At 37.4% G+C, this 12,508-nt stretch overlaps 1 long non-coding RNA gene and 1 pseudogene across 1 annotated transcript; one reads left to right on the forward strand and one right to left on the reverse strand.

Moving 5' to 3' along the window:
* The first annotated feature begins 7,719 nt into the window (after positions 1 to 7,719).
* Positions 7,720 to 8,551, forward strand: LOC127132005 (65-kDa microtubule-associated protein 6-like; annotated as a pseudogene).
* Positions 8,552 to 9,777: 1,226 nt separating this feature from the next.
* LOC127128752 (uncharacterized) lies at positions 9,778 to 10,269 on the reverse strand. Its single transcript, XR_007806022.1, has 3 exons — positions 10,217 to 10,269; positions 9,916 to 10,008; positions 9,778 to 9,824 (listed from the first exon to the last, which is right to left on the reverse strand). It is a non-coding gene; the product is annotated as an uncharacterized LOC127128752 (long non-coding RNA).
* Positions 10,270 to 12,508: the final 2,239 nt, after the last annotated feature.

Genomic DNA, 12,508 nt, shown 5'->3' on the forward strand with positions numbered 1-12,508 from the left:
AATGGGAGAAATACGGATACACTACACAAATGACTCGTCAAACACATGTTATTTTATTGAAAGGAAAAACAAACAACTAAAAACGCACAAAACATACTAAAAATAAAAGAAAAACGATAAAAATCTCCTCCCGCACTTAAACCGAACATTGTCCCCAATGTTTCGATATGAGATAGGGTAGGAGTAACCTGGAAGAGAGAGAAAGAGAACCATGGGTGATCACCGTACCGTCACCGTCACGAGCATTTACTTTAACAAATAGCGTAGACTCGAAGACACGAGGAGGTTGGCTGAAGGGGGAATAAGGAAACAACAAAATTAAGTGAGAGATATTGTTGTTAAGGACAGACGAGAGCATGAGTTTATAATGGTAACATGCCATATTAGCATAATATCCCCCAGAACCAGAATGGAACATTACCATAGAGAAGTAAGGTCCAAACGGTTTCTACAAGATGCATATTTCTTACGTCCGGCTACCCCATTTGTTAAGGTGTATAAGGGCAAGATGTTGTATCGAATAAAACTGAGACGATGACAAATCCCTGCAACCACAATTGAAGGAAAACCACCTCAGCAAATTGTACAAATCAGAACATATGCAGGATGACTTTTTATCTAAAGTCCCAATAAAAGATTTTGATAGTCATGGTTGAAAATTACTAAGATCTGAAATGAATTATAAACAATATACAAATTTTCATGTTGATGTACATAAATATCTATTAAAGACATATTTACCACATATGGATAACAATGACCAGAACAAGGCACTGGAAATTTATATTATGGATTACAAACTTTTTTATACAATACGAGCATGGGACACGAGAATGACACGTCAACACCAGTATTATTTTAAAAAATAAATAATTTGAATCTGGTAAGTCAGTGTCAGAAACAGAAACCAACACGTGTCTGACATTGGACACACCTTTGATCGGAGGTGTAGGTTCTATAGATTAATTAACAAATTTATGTGATTTAATCTAATGTAATGCATGATACTCTATATGAAAAATAGTTGGGGTGCAGACCGAATTATGCTTCCAAATCAAAGGTTCCCTTCATCACTTTCTATATCTCATGGAAAAGGTCACAAATTACTATAAATTCAGAAAAATAAACTGAACAAGTGAAGTAAGGCAGCCAGATTTAATATGGAAGAAATATTGATTTTAGACAAAGAACAAGTTCATTTAATCATTGCATAGATCAAAAAAAAACCTGAATAATATCTGAAAAAATATTCAAGTCAAGAAAAGGCTTCACGTTTTTATAAAACTTGTACATATTAAATAACGAAATCAACGAATGAACCTGAATAATCTGTTGAGCACAAACAAATGAAACCAAATTAAAAGAGGCAAACATAAGAACATTACCTCTAAGGGCCTCAAGTCTGACATGATCACAGCAAAAGAAACCAGCATCATTAGCTAAAGGTGTGATACCTACAAAGTATCGGACGATCAAGTTAGTTATGGATTCAAAATAATCTTTAGCTAGTGATGTTGGTTTGATCATACTCTCGGGGTTGAGAACCTTCCTAAGTTGGAAATGACCTCCAAAGATGTACCAATTGTATGCCCTGCAGCATCAACACCTTCATTTGTAACTTCAATTGCTGCTCTCCCTATCAAATATGACCCAAAAAAACAGTGAAATCAAAACACAATACAACCCTTACCCGAATAATATAAAAATGAAAGTGTCAGAAACAGCCCAATATTTATTATAGATTTGTGCAGTATTTATTATTTGTAACAAAACAATCACTTAGCATACATTCTAAAAATCAAATGAACAGAGGCCATAGAAGAACATTACCTTAAATGACAACAAGACTCATTTTGATCTATTCATGACAAGAGCGTACATACCTTCCTACAAAGACTCGGACGAACAAGTTAGTTATCACTTCAAAATAATTTTGGGAAATAAAATAGTAACATTTTAGAGTAAACAAAAAGACGGAGTTATAAAAATGCATGATGTTATAAGCATAAAAGAGTGGCATTGACCTTTATGGGAAGTCTTTTGAAAGAGGAAAAAGAACAAGATACAGTTAGAATGTCCTACTGAACCAAACATCCTATTTCTAATTACCTTTGGAAGATACCAACAAGTTAAAGTAACTTACTTTCTATGAATGTAGTATCTATATTGTGAGAACCAAATCAAAAACGGAAATCACAATTTCAAACAAAATTCAAAGTTTACACTTTACTTGTAAAAATTACAAAAGGGCAATAATTGTCTTATATATTACTGTCAAATAAACTTGTTTGAATAATATGTTGGGTCCATATACATGAAATTCTGGTTTTCAAAAACTGAGTTTGTTTTTCTACATGCAACCTCAAGAGCCAGTACCAAACCAAAGCTAAGTTGAAAGCTCTCAAATTTTATATACCCAGTCCCCTCCCCGCCTTTTATTTTCTCTACACACCTTCTCCCATTTCTTTCGCAAGATCTCGTGAGCTTAATAGGCATTATGAAGAACAACTCAAATTTCCAATGTTTTGCTTCAACTTTCACTAAGGACACCAGATTTATATTTGAGGCATGACTCCCCACTTCAAACACGGCCTGACACTCAAAGTTTTCAGCCTCTGCCCATTTCCAATGTTTCAGAAGGCCCCCCATGTCAATGAATCTCATTCACTTAGCTCGGTTGAAGACCGGACTATTAAGCATGGCCAGCAGCTCAAATCAAAGGTAAACTTCCTACCATGTTTTTAAGATGTTGCATTTCCTTTCTGTTTCATCATACTCATGAGCATAGCATGACACACCAAAGATGCGGTACCAAAAGATCACACCTGCCCCCGGTTCGCGCAGAAAATTGCAAAAACTCCGACGATCAAGTTAGTTATGAATTCAAAATAATTTTAGTAAATAAAAGAACATACTAATCACAGGCAGATCATAACAACTTCACAATTGCACAATCAAATAATAATAATTGAGAAAGATTGTCCATAAAACCATAACAAGGATATATTAAGTCAACCGTGCAATTTTTCTTATAGACGACACAAGAAGAAGATGGCTAATTTTAAATGAACTGTAGCCATGCTGTAGCTTCATTGAAGAAAAACCACTAAAGCAAATTTGTACAAATCAGAAAATATGATTTGGAAGTCATACAAAACGGAATCATATTCAGTAACTGCAAAAATTTATTTCCTACAATAAACGTTACGTTTTCAACACCGCCATCATGGCTAGTAACTAAACCAACAAGAATTCCATCAAGGGCATTGGAGATTACTGGATCTGAAATGAGTTAAAAACAATTTGCAACTTTTCAAGTTGATGTGCATCAATATCTATTAAAGACACGGTTACTACATATGGATAATAAACCCGGACAAGGCACTTAAAATTTCTATATAATACTGTTAAGAATGTGTGGTTTGGGCCTAACTCAACTCTACAAAAACGGTTAGTAGAGTGAGGACTGCCCCCACTTATAAACACATGTTCAGGCCATATATTGTCCGATGTGGGACTCTTAACAAACCCCCTCACGCCCAGGACTGGACTTCTGCAGCGTGGAAATAAATGGTGGGTGGCCCGATAGCGGAAACCATAGTAGGTGGCCCACCGGATCTTAAACGAGACTCCCGTCAATCATACTACCTTTACCATGAGAGAGAAGCTCACTCGCTACTTATCGGGCAAACTGACAGCTACTAATATGCTCACTTTCTGTGACGCATTGGTGTGATGTGAACTACATAGACTTGGGAGGAAACTCGTTCATGGTGGCTTTTTATCCAAAAATAACACAGCCAACTGCGACATCAAGTAATAGAAATTAAAAACGAATTAGATATTTCTCAGCCACCAAAAGGCAGTAGAAAACGCACACTGCCAAGCCACAAAACCGGAAAAATAGCGACCACAACATCAAGAGCCGCAAGCTCAAACGCTGCTGCCGTAAGCGCGCCGACGGCGTAACAAAACCTGAATCAACCATGGTCAAGTTCTTTTAACCAACAATCTTGTACATCAACAACACTGAAAAATACATCTCCTTTGCCCATATCTGAATTTGCTTCCGAGGCTATTGTGAAGTCACTGAGTTATGTGCGTTCCCTAGCGGCACAACACATTCCAAAGCGACTTCTTCATCCATCTACATCTTCAAGACCATCTTTCGCATCAGAGCAATCACTTTTGACATTGTCATCATTGTTAGATAAATCCTTCAGTTCCCAATTATGTCCAGCAAGCATCCAAGAAATGGTGGAGAAGGATTCAATCACTTCAACTATTTCAAAGTTATCTAAAGTTGAAAATTCTGACGAAGAGACAAACTTGTGTTCATTGCCCATGATGTTCTACAATGGTGTTGGCTTGAGGAGCAGCACCATCATCAATTTTAGCAATTCCAGCCCTCCATGAACGAGATCAACTCAAATCAGCAACATAATACCTCATCATAAAGCATGTTACAACCCTGTCACAAAAACCATTCAACCTGCCAACAATCATGCGACACCTTCCTCGAGCCAAGGCATGGAATTAGTTTGCAACAGAAAAGCAACAAACCTGCATTGCATGAACATCTACAACATGACAACAGACTGACAATATCACCTCGCAATTCACTAGCGAACCATGTCAAACCAATAGTAGCATAACAGTATCCGTGCAAGAATTTATCATAACAAGAACTTCACAAACAACCCATGGCAGAAGTATTTCACTATCACCAAATAGACATTGATGGAAACAAGGCCTTCTGCATGGTGTTGCAATGTCGTCGCTTGAATGGATGGCTAGATTATCCTAAGGATAAACAAATACCATTTTGGAAATTTTTTCCAAACTAAGAAAAATATTTGTACTTTGTTTAAGGAACACGGGAATGTGATTAGGGTCGCCCTGATCAAGGATAGAAAAACTGGACGGCATCAAGGTTGTTGTCTTATAAAGCATGCTACTTTGGAGGAAGTTTGCTTAAAATATGGACAGATTGAAGAGGTTTAGAAACAGAGTCATGGATGTGGTGCCTCCCTCCTGATGCTTGGCATCCAATCCAATATTGGTACATCTTTCAGTGCTGGTTTTCATGGTATGGAAGTCTCCGCAGTTACTCAATTTCAAGCTTAGTCTCCGTCAATAATGCCACAACAACAACCACTAGCCGACAATTCAAACGGAAATGAAAACCGACGGTAATGCATCAGCATTGCCGACAAGCACGCGCTGCCATCCAAGCCAAAGCAGCTGAACAAAACACAAACAACAAGCCAAGCTAGCGGCATCAATACGATCTAGTTACGATAAACGGTGATGCAAAACAGAAAACAGCAAATGCAATACCGCAGCAAACGTGCAGCATAACGGAAAAGATGCATCAAAGTCATAAACAGCACAAAAGCCACGAACCAATTTCCTGCATAAAAAAACTTCTAACAATGCTCAATTCTGAGAAAATGTCCAAGCCCACTGGAAACTTCAGAACTATTCGTCAGGCGATTGAGGAGTTTTCTGCTGATGCTACCTAATTCTCTTTGGCCGATGCCGGCGATGTTGTTGATGATGCAAATTTTGTCTTTGAGACAGAAAATGCGGCAATTCTGAAGCTCACCAAAGAGCTTGCATGGTATGAATCAACTTTGCCTACAAAATCTTCTTTGAGAACTGGTCTGGAGGAACCTGGACTCACTGTCGTTCAGAAACTTTGGGCTCGCCTAATTATTCCCAGCATTTCGTAGGTGGAGTGATACTGAGCGGAGCACATTGGCACGACGCTTACGGATCTCGATGCAAAGAATATAAGGGATTGCCTGAGTTGTGATACCTCATGGCCATGTACAAAACACCAATAGCAGAACATGCAGAACAAGGCATGGTCGTTGACAAAATGCAGCAACAAAGTGCAGCAGGATCCACCTGCAATTGCAAGACGATAAACAACGAGGTCGGCAACTAGCAGTGATGCTGAAGCGGCAGATCCTACGGCGGCTACACCAGCTGTCTGGATAACTGCGACATTTTACCTCAGTCCATATTCTCCAAACCAAATTAGCAAACCAAGCATGTCAAACAGGAGCCTTATGATTTCCTGCGTAAGCATGACAGTGGTCGCGTTACCAGAATTCTGCAAACCAGCCCATCCGACACAGACGAAAACAAGGCTAAGCGCGTAGTGATCGTAACTGCTCTCTCTGCTGCAATTTTAAGTGGCCTGGAAGTGAATCAAGCATCAACACATTTCTATTCCTCTGAACAAGCGTATAGCTGCTTATAGATAATATGATAAGCCGGTCGTCCTCAACTGTCAATCATGATGGCACTTCTACGGACTCTGTGCAGGCAAATACAGTGTTTCGAAATGGTTACTTCAGCTATCAGTCTCGCCACAAAATCCCTATCATTGATTGGATTCTTTCTCACTGTACCTTCTGATAACCTGCAGCTTCGACAACAACCGTTACCATCATTGGATCCTGTTATTTCATCCAGACTTCATAAGAGGATGTAGGCATATGCTTGTCTGATATGTCTGGAGGAAAGCCTCTATACAAGAAGGCATATATATTTTCCAGCTCACCAATCCCAAAGGAGCTTGTAAACCACATTAAATATAATACAAGTGTCTTGCCACGCGTAAGAGCATTGAGAAAGATGAATTTGGAATATTTCCCAATAGCCAGCCGGGGGTTTATCATTGATCAAGAAACAACAACTGCTACTCCTGACCAGAAGACCAAGGACAAAGATGAGGGGGAGGCATGGCGACTGGAATGGGAAATATTGCTATCAATTCAGATATTGAGCCGCTCATGCATTCTCCATCAAATAAAGCCTCCCAAGGTAGCTGCGAGTAGTGCCTTGACAGAGTTTTTCCATGTTAATTGCCCCGTTATTGTTCCTGCAACATGCATACTGTTTCTGTGTGAATTGTATTGGGGCATTCTCTGACTTATGCTTGGAGCGTAGTTGCCAGCTTGCTTGAAAGCTACTTCGGGCCAGGTGTCTTCTTGCTAGTCCATTAAGTTATAAAGCCATACAACACTAATTTTTCATTCCCTCGATTGTCCTATGTTGGGCTCTTTAACCATCTCCCAATCTTCAAAAAGCTAAAAAGTCCGGATTTACCTCCTAAAGTCTTGCTCACTTCGCTATATTAGAGATCAGCATTTACTATTTCCTAATCTTCCGCATATTCATAGTTGAACGAACAAAATTATTTTAATTTAGTTTTATATCTTTGGAGTTATCTATTTAAGTCCAATCATAGCTTTAGTTTATTTAGGTAGAACTTATATTTTTTTAATGGAAGGCACGACTTTAATTCCAAGTTTTTTAATCAATGAAATGTATTAGTTGTGTTTTCTAAATAAATGACAAATTTTCAATTGTTTTATTCAATACCTCTCAAATAGTACCAATCTAGTTTTAAGTTTAATCTTTGAAAGAAACAATTCCTACGTCCTTAGAGCCGCCTACCGCCTCCTTTACTTCCACCCACCACGCCCTCAATCTACCGGCGCCCATATCTTACACGGAAGGAGTTTCTTCACCAACCAACTTGTCCCTTTTCACATCTTCAGCTACATTTTCCACAAATTCACCGGTTTCCCCGTAATCCTTTCATTTTTGTATCAATTTATTTACTTTTTAACCATTCATGTATATAATTCTCTCTATATTGCATTCAAACACCTACTTAATTATTCATAGCAACTAAATTAGATGCAATGTGTTAATGAGGTGCATACTCTCTGTGGTGTTCTTGGATTGGATTTCGGCCAAACAGTAGACGATGTACATCCGAGCTTGCACGGGACTCAGGTGGAGCAATCAACTAATATTAGCAATAGCACATTGGAAGGTTTAGAGAAGACCATTCTCAAGTTAAAAACCGAAAGAAAAGTCAGAATACAGAAGTTGAAGGATATTGTCGCTAACCTATTCGAACTTTGGAATTTGATGGACACGTCAAAAGAAGAGAGGAACACTTTTCTGAGGATTACTTCTATTGTTGCAACTTCGCCATAAGAAAACACCGAAAGAGGCGGTCTTTCAACAAATGTGATAGAGAAGGCTTCGGCAGAAGTGGAAAAACTTGCGAAACTAAAAGCAAGTAGAATGAAAGAACTTGTTTGTTTTTAAGAAGAGGTCAGAGTTAGAAGAAATATGTAGATTGACTCATATCGAACCTGATACAAGTACTGCTGCCGAGAAAGCTAGTGCATTAATAGATTCTGGCCTGGTTGATCCTTGTGAATTATTAGCTAGCATTGAAGCACAGATAGTGAAAGCTAAAGATGAAGCTTTGAGCAGAAGAGACGTAACCGGTAGAATTGATAAGTGGCTTTTTGCTTGTGAAGAGGAAAATTGGCTCGACGAATATAGCCAGGATGATAATAGGTACAGTGCTGGGCGAGGTGCTCACATTAATCTGAAGCGTGATGAACGAGCCAAAGTAACTGTAACCAAAATTCTAGGAATGGTTAACAATCTTATAAGCAAAACTCTAGCATGGGAATCTCATCATCTAAGAACTCTATCTTTTGTTTCTTAATCTTAAAATAGATGAAGAATAACTCACAATTTCCATCGTTTGCTTCATCTTCGATTAACCGAATCACTAGGAACCAGTTGTCACCAAACATTTTCACCCTCTGCCAATTCCAATGTTCCAGCAGGCCCGAGTCAATGACACTCATCCACTCGTAGTTGGGTTGAAGAACGGATGGTGCTTCCAATAGGGTAGACCGCAGGCTGTTTCTGTTCTTGAAAACTCTAGCAGCTTGTTGAGCATGATCAAAGGCGTCCCTGCATCACTTTCTAAATCTCATGGAACCGATCACAGCAAACCAAACTTCCTACCATTTCCTTTCTGTTTCATCATACTCATGAACATAGTATGACACGGCAAAGGTGTGGTACCTGCAAAAACTCCGACGGTCAAGTTATGAATTCAAAATAATATTGTAAATAAAAGAACATAGTATCTTATATATTCTCCCGCAGATCATGACAAGTTTACAATTGCATATTCAAATATTGAGAGATTATCCATAAAACCATAACAAGGGTATATTAAGTCAACCGTGCAATTTTTCTTATAGATTGCAGAAGGAGATGGATAATTTTAAATGAACTGTAGCAATGTTGTATCGAGTAAAGCTGAGACAATGACAAATCCCTGAAACGCACTAATTAATAAATTAACATATACAATACGGACATGGGACACGACAGTGACACGTCAACACCAGTAATAATTTAAAAAAATTAATCAATTGAATGTGGATGTGTCAGTGTCAGGAACCAACACGTGCCTGACATTGGACACACCTTTGATCGAAGGTGTAGATACTACAAATCAATTAACAAATTTATGTGATATAATCTAAAGAAATGCATGAAACTCTATATGAAAAATAAATGGGATGCAGACCGAATTATACTTCCAAATCAAAGGTTCCCTGCATCACTTTCTATTCTCATGGAACCGGTCACCAATTACTATAAATTCAGGAAAAATAAACTGAACAAGTAGACTAAGGCCGCCAAATTTAATATGGAAGAAATATTTAATTTAAACAAAGAATAAGTTCATTTAATCATTGCATAGTTCAAAAAAGACCTGAATAATATCTGAAAAAATGTTCAAGTCATGACAAGGCTCCACGATTTTATAGAACTTGTACATTAATAAATGAAATCAACGAATGAACCTGAATAATTTGTTGAGCACAAACAAATCAAACCAAATTAAAAGAGGCAAACAGAAGAACATTACCTATAAGGACCTCAAGACTGACATGGTCATAGCAAAGGTGTGGTACCTACAAAGCATCGGACGATCTAGTTAGTTGTGGATTCAAAATAATCTTTAGCTAGTGATGTTGGTTTGATCACACTCTTGGGGTTGAGAACCTTCCTAAGTTTGAACACGACCTCCAAAAATGTACCAATTGTATGCCCTGCAGCATCAACACCTTCATTTGTAACCTCAACGGCTGGCTCTCCCTATCAAATATAACCCAAAAAATATGACCAAAAGAAACAGTGAAATCAAAACACAATACAACCCTTATCATTATAATATAAAAAAGAAAGTGCGAGAAGCTGCTCAATATTTGTTATGGATTTGTGCAGTATTTACTACTTGTAACAAAACAATCACGTTGCATTTATTGTAAAAACCAAATGAAAAGAAGCAATAGAAGAACATTACCTGTAATGACCTCAAGACTCATTTTGATCTATTCATGACAAGAGCGTACATATTTCCTACAAAGATTCGGACGAACAAGTTAGTTATAATTTTGGGAAATAAAAAGAGTAACATTTTAGAGTAAACAAAAAGACGAAATTATAACAACACATGATGTTATAAGCATAAAAGAGTGACACTGACCTTTATGGGAAGTCTTTGAAGTTCAAGATTTCTGGAGCTCAGAAGCAAGCTCAACTTGTCTGCCTCAAGCCTGACTTTGCAGCCACCTTGAACTTGTGGGGGAGTATTAGTGTATATTCTAGAGTGCCATGTCATCATAACTAACGTGTAGTTAGTTAGTGTGTGCGGTGTAGGTTAAGTCCAGTAGTGGCACAGGTTATGATACCTATATATATCCTATTCACTGTAACAGAATAAAAATATATAACAAACAGAATTAATACATAACAGAATTCAGATCCACTTTCTCTCTCTCTCTCTCTCTCTTTTCTCTCCTTCCTTCCTTTCACTCTAATACAAATCAATCCACATTACCCCACCATACCTAGGCCTTCTTTTCGTTTTCATCAAGTCCTTTTCATTCAGGTGCAATCACATTAAGCCCGTTATCCGTACATACTCATAGTAAAGTGACCGGTTAGTGATTATGCTCTTAAGCATGGGGCTCTGGTACATAAGTTGGTGTAACCCCTTTATTTAACCCAATTTGCAGTTGTGGGGGATTGAATCGTAATCCATCCTACCAAATTCAGCACCAGATACCTCTGAACCAACCAACAATAGGCATATTCTTATATATATATATATATATATATATATATATATATATATATATATATATATATATATATATATATATATATATATATATATATATATATATATATATATATATATATATATATATATATATATATATATATATATATATATATATATATATATATATATATTTATTTTTTTTTCTTCTGCATGTTTCGCATATGTCTTTATTTTACTGGGTTAAATGACCTTGTGAGAGTCACCTAGCCCGAATTTTCATATGACTTAAGAACAAAGCAAGAATTATTTTTCTAAGCATGGGACTCTGGTACATAAGTTGGTGTAACCCATTTATTTAACCCAATTTGCAGTTGTGGGGGATTGGATCGTAATCCACCCTACCAAGTTCAGCACCAGATACCTCTGAACCAACCAACAATAGGCATATTATATATATATATATATATATATATATATATATATATATATATATTTTTTTTTTTCTTCTGCATGTTTCGCATATGTCTTTATTTTACTGGGTTAAATGACCGTGTGAGAGTCACCTAGCCCGAATTTTCATATGACTTGAGAACAAAGCAGGAAATTTTTTTGTGATCATTCACTTATTTTCATCGGTACCTTACGTAGAGCATGCTTAAGCCGGAGCTGACTGCAAGGATAAACTACTTAAGGACTTTTTTGGAACAAAAATTGGGGCCACAGCATATGGGGTATCGGGAAGGACTCTTATAATCATGAACCCTACGGTGTTAAGACAATACATGTTTTTAAAAAAAGTTTTTCTAAATCTTTTAAATCTCGTCATAAACCTGTCTTATAGCCTGAATATTCAAGATGCACTGTTTTCTTTGCTCACAATTTTTTTTTGGTAAGATTAAAGAAATGGAAGAAATACGGATACACTACACAGATGACTCGTCAAACACATGTTATTTTATAGAAAGGAAAAGCAAACAACTAAAAACGCACAAAACATACTAAAAATAAAGAAAAACAATAAAAAACGATAAAAATCTCCTCCCGCGCTTAAACCGAACATTGTCCCCAATGTTTCGATATGAGATAGGGTAGGAGTAACCTGGAAGAGAGAGAAAGAGAACCATGGGCGATCACCGTACCGTCACCGTCACGAGCATTTACTTTAACAAATATTGTAGACTCGAAGACACGAGGAGGAATTGGGTGAAGGGGGAATAAGGAAACAACAAAATTAAATGAGGGATATTGTTGTTAAGGACAGACGAGGGCATGAGGTTTATAGGGTAACATGCCATATTAGCATAATATCCCCCATAACCAGAATGGAACATTACCATAGAGAAGTAAGGTCCAAGCGGTTTCTACAAGATGCATATTTTTACGTCTGGCTACCCCATTTTGTGAAGGTGTATGAGGGCAAGATGTTGTATCGAATAAAACTGAGACGATGACAAATCCCTGCAACCACAATTGAAGGAAAACCACCTCAGCAAATTTGTACAAATCAGAACATATGCAGGATGACTT

Source organism: Lathyrus oleraceus, chromosome 3, assembly GCF_024323335.1.
Source record: "Lathyrus oleraceus cultivar Zhongwan6 chromosome 3, CAAS_Psat_ZW6_1.0, whole genome shotgun sequence".
Taxonomy (NCBI): Eukaryota; Viridiplantae; Streptophyta; class Magnoliopsida; order Fabales; family Fabaceae; genus Lathyrus; species Lathyrus oleraceus.